Here is a 16,869-nt window from a genome sequence, read left to right as displayed (position 1 = left end):
CTCATAATGTTAATACTTGAGCAATAAACAAAAAAAAAACAATAATATTATACATATAATGGTCAACAAATTACAAGACAGTTTCAATAATAATTGGCAGAATTCAAGTATAGTACAAAGGCTAATACATGAATGAGTACCTACCTAAATAGCTAAAAAAACGCTAAAATAAAAGGTACTAAAAGCCTCAAAACAGTACAAAAATTACTGGAAGTTGCCGGTTTTATTGTTTATACAATTACGTGCATATTTATGTAGCACTTTTTTCCAGTTGACCAATTTTACAATATTGAGATAAACTAGAAAATATTTGGCACTAGAGTATTAACAAATTGAGTATTATTAGTCAAGACATGCAAAACAGTCAAGACTTAATCGTAACTATTGATAAAGGAATACTTTTGTTATTTTTAATATCTCTCTAAAAAAAGAATTAAAATATATTTTTATTTCAACAAATAAAAATATATTTTGGCAACTGTTGACTAGTTGGCCCCGCAGCAACAATTGTCTATTGCTTTCGAGAAATGAATAATTTCTTGGATATGCAATACTGATGAGTTCATAATGAGGACGAAACAATATGTTGCTCATAAGATGCTAATAATATGGTTTCTTTTTCTAGTGATCCATTTGTATTCCAAATTCTATTTTAATCGTGATCAATCAGCAGCCTTTAATTTGAAGAAAACGCATTCAACGGACTTGACAATGACAAGTGGATACATCCTTTTATCGCAAGAAGTTGGATGGCTTAAAATTTAATTATTGGTGAGGACTTTTCGTGTTTTTAATATTTTATTACATTTTTTCATTCTAGGTCTATAAAAAAAAAACAAGAAGTTTTATGGTATAATCCAAAGCTGCAAAACTTTGACTGGAATGAATTGACGAAACAGTGGGCTGCCAAGGCAGTTGTGCATATAGGTCTCCTGAGGGACCCGTCATGCCCCACCGGGGGTTACCAGAGCCCAACGGCCTTAGAGAAACCGATAAGGTTTGAAGGACTTAAAGTCGCTCGGTACACTGAAAGTGTTACCCAAGTATTTGAACCTGGCGCGCGTGAGTGCTGGGCACTCCCCGACTACATGGTCAACGGTTTCATCCTCCTCACAGCACCATCGTCATTCCAGGTTGTCCGCAATACCGATAGTATGGAGATGGCTTCTTAAGTGCCAGTGACCGGTTAAAACACCTGTCACTAGCCGAAAACTTTGACTGAAATCCGAGGACAATTAAGTAAGTTTTTACTCAAAAAATGTTTTTTGGTAAGACAACTTTTTAGAACTAAATTAAAAAATAATTTTAAGAAAGTTGCAAAAAATTATTCAACTATTATAATAAAAGTATCGTTATTTATTCTATCAGTCAGACCTAAGATTTAATTCTTGAAATATAAAAGCTAGTTTTCTGAACATTTTCATTTCTTATAACTTTTTTGGTCTAAACATATATTGTTTATTTTTTTAATTATGCGCATGTCTCTTTATATATATCCATAAATTCGGTCACTCTGCAATATTGACACTTTTATTCAAGTAAAAAATATGGTTATTTCTGCAAAACTTTTTTTACTAAGTAACTTACTTATTGTTTATTATATTTGACATATAACACATTATATTGACATACAACGCGACTATATAACACATTATGGTTCTTTGAAGCATGATACCCCAACAACTGGTCCTCTCTTTCTTTGGCATATAAACGTTGGCCCCCCCCCAACTGACCAGACTTGAGTACACATGATCATTTTTGATTTTTTTAAAGAATTTCTTTATGGCTCTTCACAGACAAGACCTATAGGTTCCAAACTGGTCCCCACGGACCAAAAGTATAGGAGCGAAGCGACTATACTTGTTATAAGAGCGTAGCTCTTATAGAGGGCCGCTTCTTTTTGGGAGTTTTCGCACGACCTCGGGACTCGACGGATAAAAGTGCTTATAACTTTTTTTCTAATTAGGGTGGAGAAATGATTTTTACCTTTTTATAATCTAAAAATATGAGGCTTTAATCTGATTATTTACAAATTTTCATTTGTTTTTTTGTTTAGAACTAAGACGCCTTCAAAGTCAAAAAATTTTTTTTGTCCAATTTTTTCAATGGGAATTCGATACAGGTCGCAGCGGTTCTTTGAATGTTATGAAATTTAACAGATCGATTACAGTTCATGGGCTACTTATCTGTATAGTTTTTGGTTATTCTCAGCACACGGGAAGTATTTTTTTTTAACGCTCAAAGTTTCAGACATGTGTGATATTCCAGCCCCTCTGACGGTTTAACGGTATCTTTCCGGAAATAGTGACTCACAGAAAATGTATGCGCCTCAACGAGAACTACAACTTTTATTAAGGGCTTTTTTTGAAAAAATCTTTTTTTTTGGGAAAAAAATCAAAAAAACCCAAAAAAATTAATTTTTTTTAGTTTTTTCTCTGTGAAATTTTTATGGTGCAAAATTTAAAAAAAATTCATTTGGATTAATTAAACCTGCATCCCTTCCGAATAAAACGGTGTATTAAGTTTAACGCTATCATTTATACAGGGTGAGCAGCGCTCAGTTGAAAATACCCTTTTTCACACTTTTTTTTTTCCCGCCTTAATAACTTTTTAGTGGCGCCACTTAGAGCCAAATGGCTTATGGGCGGTTTGTAGCGTGTGATAAGCAGAATCTTTTCCAATTTCAACCGTACTCCTAAGTAAAACCGTTTTTGAGTTATGAATTTTTTAACATTTTTTGACTTTGGAAATTAATTGTGCGCACCTGGTATGTGATAGAAGAACCAAAACTAATCGAGCAGATGCGCCATTCATTTTACTATAACATACTAAAATTTCATTTTTTCGCTATTTTTACAAGTACCCTAAAAGTAATTTTTTTTCAAAAAAGTCCCAAGTACGAAAAATCGTTAAAAATCTACCCACACAAGAGGTACATTCGAGTCACCTATGACCGGCGTTTTCGCCGGCGTGCGCATGGCAACGAACACGGCGATTTTCGCCGAAAAAAGACCCTTTTTATAATCGAAATTTAACTACTAAAACCGACTGGTATCGGTCCAGAATTGATGTTAAACTGTTCCTAAGGCTTTATACTATTTTTCCATGTACAAATCATAAGGTAAAAACCTTTTTTTATACCCGAAATCATCGTCTGAAAATGGTCGATTTTGACGTCTACGCGCGATTTTAATGCCGACTTTTACGGCTGACTTTTACGTTTTGACAGCATTCCTAATTTCATTGATAAAATGCTTAAAATAGCTCAGAACTTCCTGAAATTGGTACGAAATTATTCCAGAGACTCTGGAGAACCCGAATATGTGCATATCTTTTACCAAATCGGGTTCTTTTAGCCGTGATAATTCGGCAACGTTTGACGTTTTAGCATTTTCCATGTAATATAATATAATATTCATGCGACACAGTGGCTATACAAGGCATTTTGCTAGACAAAAATTACAACACAGTGGGTCCTAATGATAAAAAAAAAATCTAATCGGGATTTAATGGGTATTATTATTTTATATGGTAATTTTTTTTTTTTTTTAACTTTTTTTGTATTTGCCCGATTTGAATGAAATTTGGTATTTGGGTTTGGTTTAGGGTATGATTATTAATTTTTTACAAATTTTTGAAATATTGAGTTTTAGGGTCACGTGACTACCAAAACTTTTTTCCTATGGGTCCGATTTGATTCAAATTTGGTATTTGGGGTTTATTTAGGAAATAATTATTGATTATTAACAAATTTTTAAAATATTGAGTTTTAGGGTCACGTGACAATCAAAAGGTTTTTGCTATGGGTCCGATTGGATTGAAATTTGGTATTTGGGGTTTATTTAGGAAATAATTATTGATTATTAACAAATTTTTAAAATATTGAGTTTTAGGGTCACGTGACAATCAAAAGGTTTTTCCTATGAGTTCGATTGGATTGAAATTTGGTATTTGGGGTTTATTTAGGAAATAATTATTGATTATTAACAAATTTTTAAAATATTGAGTTTTAGGGTCACGTGACTACCAAAACTTTTTTCCCATGGGTCCGATTGGATTGATATTTGGTATTTGGGGTTTATTTATGAAACAATTATTGGTTCGTATCAAATTTTTAAAATATTGAGTTTGAGGGTCACGTGACTATCAAAAGGTTTTTCCTATGAGTTCGATTGGATTGAAATTTGGTATTTGGGGTTTATTTAGGAAATAATTATTGATTATTAACAAATTTTTAAAATATTGAGTTTTAGGGTCACGTGACAATCAAAAGGTTTTTCCTATGAGTTCGATTGGATTGAAATTTGGTATTTGGGGTTTATTTAGGAAATAATTATTGATTATTAACAAATTTTTAAAATATTGAGTTTTAGGGTCACGTGACTACCAAAACTTTTTTCCCATGGGTCCGATTGGATTGATATTTGGTATTTGGGGTTTATTTATGAAACAATTATTGGTTCGTATCAAATTTTTAAAATATTGAGTTTGAGGGTCACGTGACTATCAAAAGGTTTTTCCTATGAGTTCGATTGGATTGAAATTTGGTATTTGGGGTTTATTTATGAAATAATTATTGGTTTGAATCAAACTTTTAAAATATTGAGTTTGAGGGTCACGTGACTATCAAAAGGTTTTTCCTATGAGTTCGATTGGATTGAAATTTGGTATTTGGGGTTTATTTATGAAACAATTATTGGTTTGTATCTAATTTTTAAAATATTGAGTTTGAGGGTCACGTGACTATCAAAAGGTTTTTCCTATGGGTCCGATTTGATTGATGTTTGGTATCTGGGGTTTATATAGGATACAATTATCAATTTTAAGCAAATTTTTGCAATATTGAATTTTAAGGTCACGTGACTATCGGAACTTTTCCTTTCCGATACGAAAAGCGTGTGACTCTGTCCAAAAATTTCCAAAAGATGTCCTATACTTGCCTATACTTTCCTATTTAGTAGTAAACTTATTAAAATTAATAAAATAAATAGGCATTTAATACACGCATTAAAATAATTAATAGATACATATATCTATAATATATGTATAGGTTAGAGTGTTAGATATAAGTTTTTAGATTATTAAGTGACACAATGAGTTTTTCAAATTTGTTTGAGACATAGGTAGATGTGATATGAGCCATTATTTATCATAATTACCGTTGTTCTGCTTGAAACTCGTGGGTAATGTGCTCGGTACAGGGCCAATAGAAAAAAAAAAGTGTCACGTGACTATAAGTTTTTTTTCTTATTTTATTCATTTGATTGAGAGTTGTTATTTGAAGTACTTAGATTTATATGTATATAGGAAAAATAATGATTATAATATTATTTTTTATTTATTTATGATACTCGTAGTTGTAATCGTGAGAAACAGGGTTATTAAGGCTTAAGGTTATGGCTTAAAATTATTTGTAAAGAAAATAAGAGTAATAATTAGTAGTAGTAATAATTTTAGTTTATGGGATTCTTTCAAGTAGGGGCTGTTAAGTAGAATGTGAAAACAGTTGCTGTGTGAAAAACGTGCTTCCATTTGTTTTTTTTTTTACTTTTTTTGATATCTCGGATTTTATAGCTTCTATTCAGTTCCTTGATGGCTTCTTATTCTTTTCTGTTCAATTATTTTCATCTTTTAATATAATTGCCTTTCAAACTAAAAATGGAAAATTGAACAGTCGACGTGAACATTCTTTTATCCAATCCCAATACACAGACTATTATACGATCTAATCTGTTCCTTTGCTATTGTGACACTGCCATAAATTGTAGAAAACTTTGTCAATAAGCGTTTTTACTATTTTTGAATGATCTTGAACCAATAAAAAAATTGAATAGGGAGCATATTTTGAAAAAAAATTCATTTTGAATACGGATTTTATTCGAGAATTGACAAATGAAAAATAAATAGGTTTTCATTTCGCTTTAGAGTCAAATCGGTCATAAACTTTTTTAATGTCGATGTCCCTGTCGATTTTCGAACAAAATGTTTTTCTTTGGTTTCACTAGCCATTTTAAGAAAAAAAAGTGATATAGTGGGAAAAAACGAGTTTTCTTTTGGTTTTCCCACATTTTTACTTATATCTCAACTCCTATAGCTTCGATTCAATTCGTTTATGGTTTCTTTTATTCCTTATTCTCCTCTTGTCACTTTTTTATATCTTATTACTATTGGCTCTCAAGCATAAAACTGAAAAATCAAAAAAATCTACGAAAAAACCCAGTTTTCTTATCCCCAAACATGAATTCTTATGGGAGCTAATATTTCTCTTTATATTCTGGCACTCGCATACATCGTACAAAATTTTGTCATAAAGCTTTTTTACTAGCTTTTGAATGGTCTCTAACCAGAAAAAAAAATTTTTGAATTCGGAGCATATTTTGAAAAATGCTCATTTTGGTGCCCGATTTTGCTTCAAAATCGAAAAATTCAAAGAAATAGGTTTTTCGTTTATTTTAGAGTTAAATCGGTAATAATCTTTTTTAAAGCTACTCTAAAGCTGTATATGATAGAAATATAAAAAATTGAAATTTTTCCATAGGACTCTTGATAATTCAATATTTATGTTTTACACTTTTTTTCAATTTTCTCCGATTCTATAATAGCTAGATCCGATTCATTTTAACATGCGAATACCTCGTAATATTCCTGAGAACTTTTATTTGAAACAAAAAGTTGCCAGAGTTCCAGTTAATTTAGAAAAAAATAAAAACCATTTTTTCGCAATTTTTCATGGCTATACCCCTTTCGATTTTCGACCGAAAAAAAATTATTTTTTTTATTGGGTTTTTTTACTATATATTGTTAGTTTAGGGCTTACTTTAAAATTTGCCAATAATCATTTTAGGAAAAAAAATGGTACGGTGGGAAAAACCAGTTTTCTTTTGTTTTTCCCACATTTTTACTTATATTTTGGCTTCTATAGCTTCGATTCAATTCGTTTATGATTTCTTTTATTCGTTATTCTCCTCCTGTCAATTCTTTTGATATTTTATTACTATTGGCTCTCAAAAATAAAACTAAAAAATCAAAAAAATCCACGAAAAAACCCGTTTGTCTTATCCCCATACATGAATTTTTATGCGACCTGATCTTTTCCTTTATATTGTGGCACTCGTATAAATCGTGAAAAATTTTATCATAAAGCTTTTTTACTAGTTTTTAAATGGTCTTTAACCAGAAGAGAGAAATTTTGAATTCGGAGCATATTTTGAAAAAATGTTCGTTTTGACCCCGGGTTTTGTTCGAAAATCGAAAAATGCCAAGAAGTAGGTTTTCTGTTCATTTTAGAGTTAAATTGGTAATAACATTTTTTAAAGGTATTTTGAAGTAGTACAGGATTAAAAAATAAAAAATTGAAATTTTTCCATAGGGCTCTTGATAATTCAATATATATGTTTAATAGTTTTTTCCAATTTTCTCCGATTCTATAATAGCTAGATCCGATTCATTTTGACATGCGAATACCTCGTAATATTCCTGAAAACTTTTATTTGAAACAAAAAGTTGCCAGAGTTCCAGTTAATTTAGAAAAAAATAAAAACCATTTTTTCGCAATTTTTCATGGCTATACCCCTTTCGATTTTCGATCAAAAAAAAATTTTTTTTTTCTTGGGTTTTTTTACTGGAAATTGTTAGTTTAGGACTTACTTTAAAATTTGCCAATAATAATTTTTTAGGAAAAAAAAAATGGTACGGTGGGAAAAAACCAGTTTTCTTTTGTGTTTTCCACTGTTTCATTAATATCTCGGCTTCTGTAGCTCCGATTAAATCCGTTAATGGTTTATTGCATTCCTTATTCCGTTTCTGATAATCTTCTGCTTATTTCATTATATTGGCCTTAATATAAAGGCCAATATAAAATAAAGGATATTAGAAAAGACATATGACAAAACCAGTTTGGCATATTCCAATGCAGGCTTTTATGAAACATGATTTGCTAAAAATTTATGTTTTATTTAGGTAAAATTATTGAATTTTTACAAAGGGTTGATATATTATGCATAAGTGTGTGCTAGAGTCATATTATTCATTTCAGCATACTTATTTTCATCGCCATAAAAAAAACACCTTTATCAGGCGTGACCTAGACCTAAGTCTTCACCAACCTTCATCCTCGTGTATGACTGCATTTGACTCTCAATTCTTTGCTTGAAAAATGCATTAAAGCCTTTGAAATGTATAAGGCATTGGACATAGAATAAGAGGAGATTAGTATGAAATACATCGGTTGGTTTTCAAGGGAATAATTCAGGGGAAAGGTGAATAGTGAGAATACAAAACTCATTGCTCGAGGATCTACACAGATGGCTCATCCAAAATCTTCAGGGCAGCTGTTTAACGAGTTGCTTGTCACTTGGATCGGCAATCTTTGAAGGAAGACGGCCGAATGAAAAGAGTAGAGCGGAGCTCTTATCACATCATGATTCTTAGAAGCATGATACCCCAAAAACCGTAAAAACAAGACCTTGTATGACTCACAGCGTTGCTGGGGCAGCACCTGTTAAACAATCTTTTTAATTAGTTTCCTCTGACCAAAAGCTTTTCTACTGGTCCCAACTGATCAAAGTACGAGCGAAGCTCGTACTTGTTATAAGAGCGTAGCTCTTATGGTGGGACGCTTTTTTTTTGGAGTTTTCGCACAACCTCGGGACTCGGCGGACAAAAGTGCCTATAACTTTTTTTCTAATTAGGGTAGAGAAGTGATTTTTACCTTTTCGTAATCTAGATATATGAGGCTACAACTCTATCAACTATAATTTTTCATTTGTTTTTTTAGTTGGGAGGGGGAAGCTTTAGAACTCAAAAAATTTTTTTTGTTCGATTTTTTCCGCGTGCTTCGATACAGGTCGCAACGGTTGTTTGAATTTTATGAAATTTAACGGGTCGATTAGACCTCATCTCTAGATGGACTGTATACTTTTTGGTAATTCTCAGCACACGGGAAGTATTTTTTTTTAACGCTCAAAGTTTCAAACATTTGTGATATTCTAGCCCCTCTGACGGTTTAACGGTATCTTTCCGGAAACAGTGACTCACAGAAGATGTGTGCGCCTTATCGAGAGCTACAATTTTTATTTAGGACTTTTTTTTAAAAAAAATTTTGTTTAGGAGAAAAACCAAAAAAACCTTAAAAAATTGACTTTTTTTAGTTTTTTCTCTGTGAAATTTTTATGGTGCAAAATTTAAAAAAAATTTATTTGGATTAATTGAACCTGCGTTCTTTCCAAATAAAACGGTGTATTAAGTTTAAGGCTATCGTTTATACAGGGTGAGAAGCCCTCAGTTGAAAATACCCTTTTTCACACTTTTTTTTTTCAAATATTAATAACTTTTTAGTGGAGGCACTTAGAGGTTTCATTCAATTGGAGCATTTAAAGAACCTTTTAAAAGCAATTTTTTGACATACTCTACAATCATCTACGTAGAGTAGTTTTTGCTCTACACTATTTTTTGACTTTGACGCCTTATACCGCAATGGCTATGCCACCTACGAAGACCATTTTTGTCCTCAGACACGCGGAATTTATCTGGTTATAATCCACTAAATACCATTTTGTTTCAAATATCACCATTTTCCAAGAAAATGGAATTTTCCATGAAAGGTCCCAAAAAATCGGTCAGCTGAACATTGGTACCCCCCCGGGCGGAGCTCACAGGGTATAATAACTAATATGGTCTAGCACCCAACAAGTGCGCGTCTCCATGGCAGCGAAACCGGCGATTTTCGCCCGTTTCCACTTAAAATAAGACCCTTTTTATAATCGAAATTTAACTACTAAAATCGATTGGAATCGGTCCAGAATTGATGTTAAACTGTTCCTAAGGCTTTATACTATTTTTCCATGTACAAATCATAAGGTAAAAACCTTTTTTTATACCCGAAATCATCGTCTGAAAATGGTCGATTTTGACGTCTACCCGCGATTTTAATGCCGAGTTTTACGGCGGTTTTGACAACATGACATGACGTCAACGTGAGCAGTCAACGTCAACGTGGATGTATCGGCTCGGACTTGCTTCTTATTTTTATTGATAAAATGCTTAAATTAGCTCAGAATTTCCTGAAATTGGTGTGAAATTATTCAAGAGACTCTGTAGAATCCGATTATGTGCATATCTTCTATCAAATCAAGTTCTTTTAGCTGTGATAATTCTTGTGACAGTGTTTTCATGTGACAAAAGGACTCATACATGGCATTTTGGGTGCGGGAGTGGAAGTTTAATGTGGACTATTTATTTATTTTACCACAAAATCTAACTGTGGATCATTGTTGTTATTTGAATAAGTTGTAAAGAAAACGCAAGCGTTAAAGGTAAGCCTTAATGTAATGTGACCTTTAATGCAATGACAACCTAACCTCTGTCACGAGTGTCATGTACTATGTAAATAAATAATAATACCTAAAAGGAAAAAATATTGCACTTATAAGTTGGAATAAGGTCCAAAATGTTGAAGATTGGCAAATTTCCGCTTAACTAGACGCTGTAAATGTTATATTACACCTTGCATATATTATAAGTTGTCAGCTTTTCAAGCAAGAGGTGTGTGTAACCTTAAAAGAAAGAAAATTCAACTACATTTATGTGTCCCTAGTAAAATATGAATAACAAATAGATATCTGTATGATCTAACAATGAGCGTCCATACAAGGGTATCTTAATGTTTTTGCTTCTGACTGGCAGCAGGCCACTTAGTCTGAATGCTCAGGTCAGCGAGATGGCAGGCTTTAAAAATCTAAGAGGATAACCGAAGCAGTTGATAGCATCCAGTTGTGGCACTATCCAATGGGAGGAATGCAGATTCTAGCAGCAAGATGTTTCAAGTATTGAATTCATGATAAGGTGGAAGATGGTGGTGAAAAGAAGCAGAAAAAACCAATCTAAAACTGGAGACTTTTTTTATCTGTTCTTTATTGTTGTTTAATATTCTTTATTACTTCAGTACCAAAGATAGTTTCCTTACAGAGAAGTATTTATATATTACACAGTTTGGTACATATTAAATAACATATTAGCGATTACTCCACAAACAAAAATGTACGTGATCATTTTACGAGAAATAGAGAACATATATATATACAGATCTTTATAGGATACACAAGGGTATGTGTGGGGTTTCTTTCTATGGTCCCAAACTCTATAATGCTCTCCCTGCTACCATTAAACTGCCAAGTTTTTTACTGCAATTTAAATTTACTATAAAACAATATTTATTGAAAAAATGTTTTTTCTCAATACAAGAATTTCTAAACGATGATTTCTCATATATGTAATTATAATATAAAACTTTTAGGCTTTAAATCCTTTGATTATTAATAATATTAAGAAGTGTAAAGATTTTCTCTGTGACATATGTGAGCTCCTTTGTGTATATGGCATGAATAAATTGTGTTTATATTTAAATTAGGTGAAAGAACAGCTATTTTTGTTAAATCTCTCTTTTCTATCAGATAAAGTGATGTGTAAGTGTAACATAAGTGTTTCTGAAATAAAGATGATTTTACTTAATTATTTAACTGTGGCCACCATTTATTTTACCTACCTAAAATATAGCGGGTTGGGAAGGGCAGAAAAACTTCCTGGTTTTTCATGTAAACATTACAGCTATGTAGTGTTAGAGTCTGATGATGATGCAACAAACATCAACTCATCAAAATGCATACCTCTTGACAAAAGATTGGCATTTTCATTTGTCGAGAAAAGTCTTCCCAACCCACTATATTATAGCCACTCCACTTCAACAATGGACTTCTACTTACAAAAAAAAAAAAGATTTAAATAATATTGAATGTTTTTTCCTTTAACTTGGAATATTTAAGAGAATTGTGTGAGTATTCATGTTCTTCTTCTACTGGAAAATAAAACTGTAAAATAGCTAATCTAGTGAAAATATTATAAATGATTTAACATATTTTTTTATAAAGTGGGCTTATATGAATGATCTCTCTTTAAATGTAAATAAGTGCTACTCAATTGGATTCTCTAGACTTAAAAATAAAATGATTAATATATACACTATTGATGACATAGTACTTAGTTCTGTTGACTCAATAAAGGATTTAGGAGTAGTCTTTGATACTCAGCTCAAATTTGGGGAACACTGTGATCTTGTGGAGGGGAAGGCCTCTCAGATGTTAGGTTTTGTTTTAGGAACTTGTCGTGACATGTCTATATCTACTTTGAAGATACTTTATTGTTCATTGGTTAGAAGTCATTTAGAGTATGCCTCGATCATTTGGTCTCCTTTTTATAATTGTCACAAAATGCAACCTGAAAGAGTCCAAAAGAGGTTTACCCAGTACTGTTCCTACAAGTTGAATATGCAGGATAACCTACTTGACATGGAGGCAATATTGGGACTTCAATTGTTGGAATCTAGAAGGATTCAAAGTGACCTCAGCTTTATGTATAAGGTTATTCATGGGCTTATTGATTGCCCTGCTCTCATCAACAGCTTTAATTTAAAGGTCCCTGCATGCACCCTAAGGAGACATGAACTGTTTGCTTTACCAATCTGTCACTCCAACTATTCTTTACATTCTCCAATCTGTCCTAGTCTTGCCTATTTCAACTCTCACCCTGAACTTGATCCATTTGCAAGCTCACTCTCTGGATTTATTGGTCAACTGGGTCAAATATTTTAATTTATTGTTTTCTTATTGTGTTTATTTCTTGTGTATATGTTTTGAAGACTGTCTAATTATGTTCGTGAAAGTACTTTTATTATGTTAATTTACTTTATTATATATTTTACTTTATTTAATATTGTAACCAAATCTTTTGTACAATGGGGTTTCCCGTATATTGATTGAATAAATGAATAAATATTTAATTGACCGAGAGCATTATGAGAAACTAAAAGATACTTGTAAGTGTGCTGAAAGGGTTAGTCTTTGGAGTTCTCTTGTCCTCCCTTTCAGCCAGTGTACCAATTTAGAAACCAGATATGTTTGCTTTTCTGCAAGGCATTGTAACTTATTAATGACCTAAGTACATATCTTAAATGACTTTCTAAATAAATTAAAAACATTGGTTAAACAAGATATATTATGATTAAGCAAAAGAATAAAGCACTCCTTTAGTTAAGTATGTAAGAACATTCAGGTATAAATACTGTCTATGAAATATTTCTGATTAAGTGTATGTACAAATTTAAACTGATCGCCACATATAAACAGTAGCTCATAGAAAACTGTTCCAATAATATCTGCTTTATATGAGGGTAGATTATCAAAACTATTTATTATATGAAATTTTAAAATTAAACATGTGTATGAAATGGATAACAATCATATGGTAATAACTGCAGAGAAGAGCATAATGTGGTTTATGCCTTAAGGAATGGAATCTTCAAAAAAAAAACAACAACAACTTTCTCTTTAATTATTAAAACTAAATAACTGTATGACAAAATTTAATAAAACAATAAACAGGTCATGGAACATAAACATTAAATAAGTTTTATTTTCTAACCAAAAATAGAGACTTTGGGTCCAGTTGGAAGATTCTCGTGCCATTTTGCCTATTCAAGATCTGAAACAAATAAAGTATATATAATTAGATATGCATATTTCATTGAGACAACACAAAGTATATAAATTATCTTCTGGTGAAACAATCCAGTAATAAGTAAAACTTTATTAAAATATTGCTCCGTTTTACTCACAACAAAAAAGCTGATTCATATCCCTTCAAACACATTTCATGATCTCTCGGGAATCCTAACATACTTCCTGTAGCTTATTTATTTCTGGCTGTGTAGTCTAATCAACAGTAAAGACGGGCAGTTCTTCCTGGTTTCCCAATTTCATCAATATGGTAGAATCTCAATGATTTCTTGACGGATGTCCTTAAGTGCATGGTCTGAGCCCTATCAAACACATTTCATGATCTCTGGGGTATCCTAACATACTTCATTTAGCTTATTTATTTCTGGTTGTGTAGTCTAATCAGCAGTTAAAACATGCAATGCTTCTCCTACAACAAATGGGTCCCATAGCTGTTAAATTGTTGACCAGGATGAAAACAAATCATACCTTGTAATAATTCTAGGTACACAAAACAAAGGCCACACAGGCAAAATATATGCGAACTTGAATGAAGTTATGAGATTTTTATCAGTTTTATTTAGCAAATAATTTGTGTTGAAGTTTTCCAATAAATATTAGTTAAAAAATAATAATAATTTCTCAAGGTGAATTATATTATTGTTTTATTGGGATGACATTGACATCTGAATTTAACTGACTTGTCAAATTTAGATGTCATTGAGCATTGCTGTTTGAGCTTGGCATGTCATGGGCGCACTAAAATTTATTTTTTCACGGTCGGTTTGATAAATTATATAATTTAATATTTTGGCAGCAAAATTCATATACCTAGTTCTAATTGTTTTTTTTGAATTTAGGGTTTGGGCGACATAGGGTACGTTTAGTAGATAAATTTCATTGCAGGGGTTGTTAAAGCAAGTGACGGTTATTTTATTTCAATGGTTTATTTTACTAGCTTAATTTTAGCTTCTATTGATCTTTCCATTTACCTAATTGACTTCCAAAATGAAAATGGAAAATAGAACAGTCGACGTGAAAATTCTTTTATCCAATCCCAATACACAGATTATTATACGGTCTAATCTTTTCCTTTTCTATTGTGGCACTCCCATAAATTGTAAAAAAATTTGTCAATAAGCTTTTTTACTATTTTTTGAATGATCTTGAACCAATAAAAAAATTGAATTGGGAGCATATTTTGAAAAAATGTTCATCTTGAACACGGATTTCTTCGAGAATTGAAAAATGCAAATAAATAGGTTTTCTGTTCATTTTAGAGTCAAATCGGTTATAACCTTTTTTAATCCTTCCCTGTCGATTTTCGAACAAAATGTGTTTCTTTGGTTTTTTTTACTAGAAATTATCTGTTTAGGGCTTACATTAAAATTAGTCAATAGCCATTTTAAGAAAAAGAAAGTGATATAGTGGGAAAAAACAAGTTTTCTTTTGTTTTTTCCAATGTTTCATTAATATCTCGGCTTCTGTAGCTCCGATTCAATCCGTTAATGGTTTATGGTATTCCTTATTCCGTTTCTGATTATCATTTGCATATTTCATTGTATTAACCTTAATATAAAGGCCAATATAAAATAACGGATATTAGAAAAGATATATGGCAAAACCAGTTTGAAATATTTCAATGCAGGATTTTATGAAACATGATTTGCCAAAAATTTATGTTTTATTTAGGTAAAATTATTGAATTTTTACAAAGGGTTGATATATTATGCAAAAGTGTGTGCTAGAGTCTTATTATTTATTTCAGCGTACTTACTCTCATCGCCATAAAAAACATCTTTATCAGGTGTGGCCTAGACCTAGAAGTTTTCACCAACCTTCATCCTCCTGTATGACTGCATTTGACTGTCAATTTTTTGCTTGAAAAATGCATTAAAGCTTTCGAAATGTATAAGAGAACACTACACATATCCTGAATCGAAAAAATAAGAAACACCAAAGCTCTCAATAGAATGCAGGAAAACTAATGATAAAGCTAATGATAACAATAAAATAGTGCAAATTATGGTGTATTGGACCTAGAATAAGAGGAGATTATAATGAAATACATCGGTTGGTTTTCAAGGGAAGAATTTAGAGAAAAGGTGAATAGTGAGAATACACAACTCATTGCTCGAGGATCTACACAGATGGCTCATTCAAAATCTTCAGAGCAGCTGTTTAACGAGTTGCTTGCCACTTGGATTGCCAACCTTTAAAGGAATAGGGCCGAATGGAAGGAGTAGAGCGGAGCTCTTATCACATCATGATTCTTAGAAGCATGATACCCCAAAAACCGTAAAAACAAATGGTCGTTAAGCTCACAGCGTTGCCGGGGCAGCACCTGTTAAACAATCTCTAATAAATTTAATTCTTTTTTGAATTAGTTTCCTCTGAACAAAAGCTTTTCTACTGGTCCCAACTGATCAAAGTACGAGCGAAGCTCGTACTTGTTATAAGAGCGTAGCTCTTATAGAGGGCCGCTTCTTTTTGGGAGTTTTCGCACGACCTCGGGACTCGTCGGATAAAAGTGGTTATAACTTTTTTTCTAATTAGGGTGGAGAAATGATTTTTACCTTTTTATAATCTAAAAATATGAGGCTTTAATCTCATTATTTACAAATTTTCATTTGTTTTTTTGTTTAGGACTAAGACGCCTTCAAAATCAAAAAATTTTTTTTGTCCAATTTTTTCAATGGGAATTCGATACAGGTCGCAGCGGTTCTTTGAATGTTATGAAATTTAACAGATCGATTACAGTTCATGGGCTACTTATCTGTATAGTTTTTGGTTATTCTCAGCACACGGGAAGTATTTTTTTTTAACGCTCAAAGTTTCAGACATGTGTGATATTCCAGCCCCTCTGACGGTTTAACGGTATCTTTCCGGAAATAGTGACTCACAGAAAATGTATGCGCCTCATCGAGAACTACAATTTTTATTCAGGACTTTTTTTAAAAAAATCTTTTTTTTTGGGAAAAAAATTAAAAAAACCTAAAAAAATTGATTTTTTTTAGTTTTTTCTGTGTAAAATTTTAATGGTGCAAAATTTAAAAAAATTTCATTTGGATTAATTAAACCTGCGTCCTTTCCGAATAAAACGGTGTATTAAGTTTAACGCTATCATTTATACAGGGTGAGCAGCGCTCAGTTGAAAATACCCTTTTTCACACTTTTTTTTTTCCCGCCTTAATAACTTTTTAGTGGCGCCGTTTAGAGCCAAATGGCTTATGGGCGGTTTGTAGCGCGTGATAAGCAGAATCTTTTGCAATTTCAACCTTACTTCTAAGTAAAACCGTTTTTGAGTTATGAATTTTTTAAC

General features: G+C 31.9%; 1 long non-coding RNA gene across 1 annotated transcript; it reads right to left on the bottom strand.

The window, feature by feature from the left end:
• Positions 1–13,367: 13,367 nt before the first annotated feature.
• Positions 13,368–14,193, bottom strand: LOC126743527 (uncharacterized). The gene is made up of 3 exons (XR_007662916.1): positions 14,037–14,193; positions 13,667–13,977; positions 13,368–13,533 (listed from the first exon to the last, which is right to left on the bottom strand). It is a non-coding gene; the product is annotated as an uncharacterized LOC126743527 (long non-coding RNA).
• Positions 14,194–16,869: the final 2,676 nt, after the last annotated feature.

Source organism: Anthonomus grandis, chromosome 13 (assembly GCF_022605725.1).
Source record: "Anthonomus grandis grandis chromosome 13, icAntGran1.3, whole genome shotgun sequence".
NCBI lineage: Eukaryota > Metazoa > Arthropoda > Insecta > Coleoptera > Curculionidae > Anthonomus > Anthonomus grandis.
Note: the sequence above shows the minus strand (reverse complement) of the source record. Positions and strands in the feature narration are given on the sequence as shown.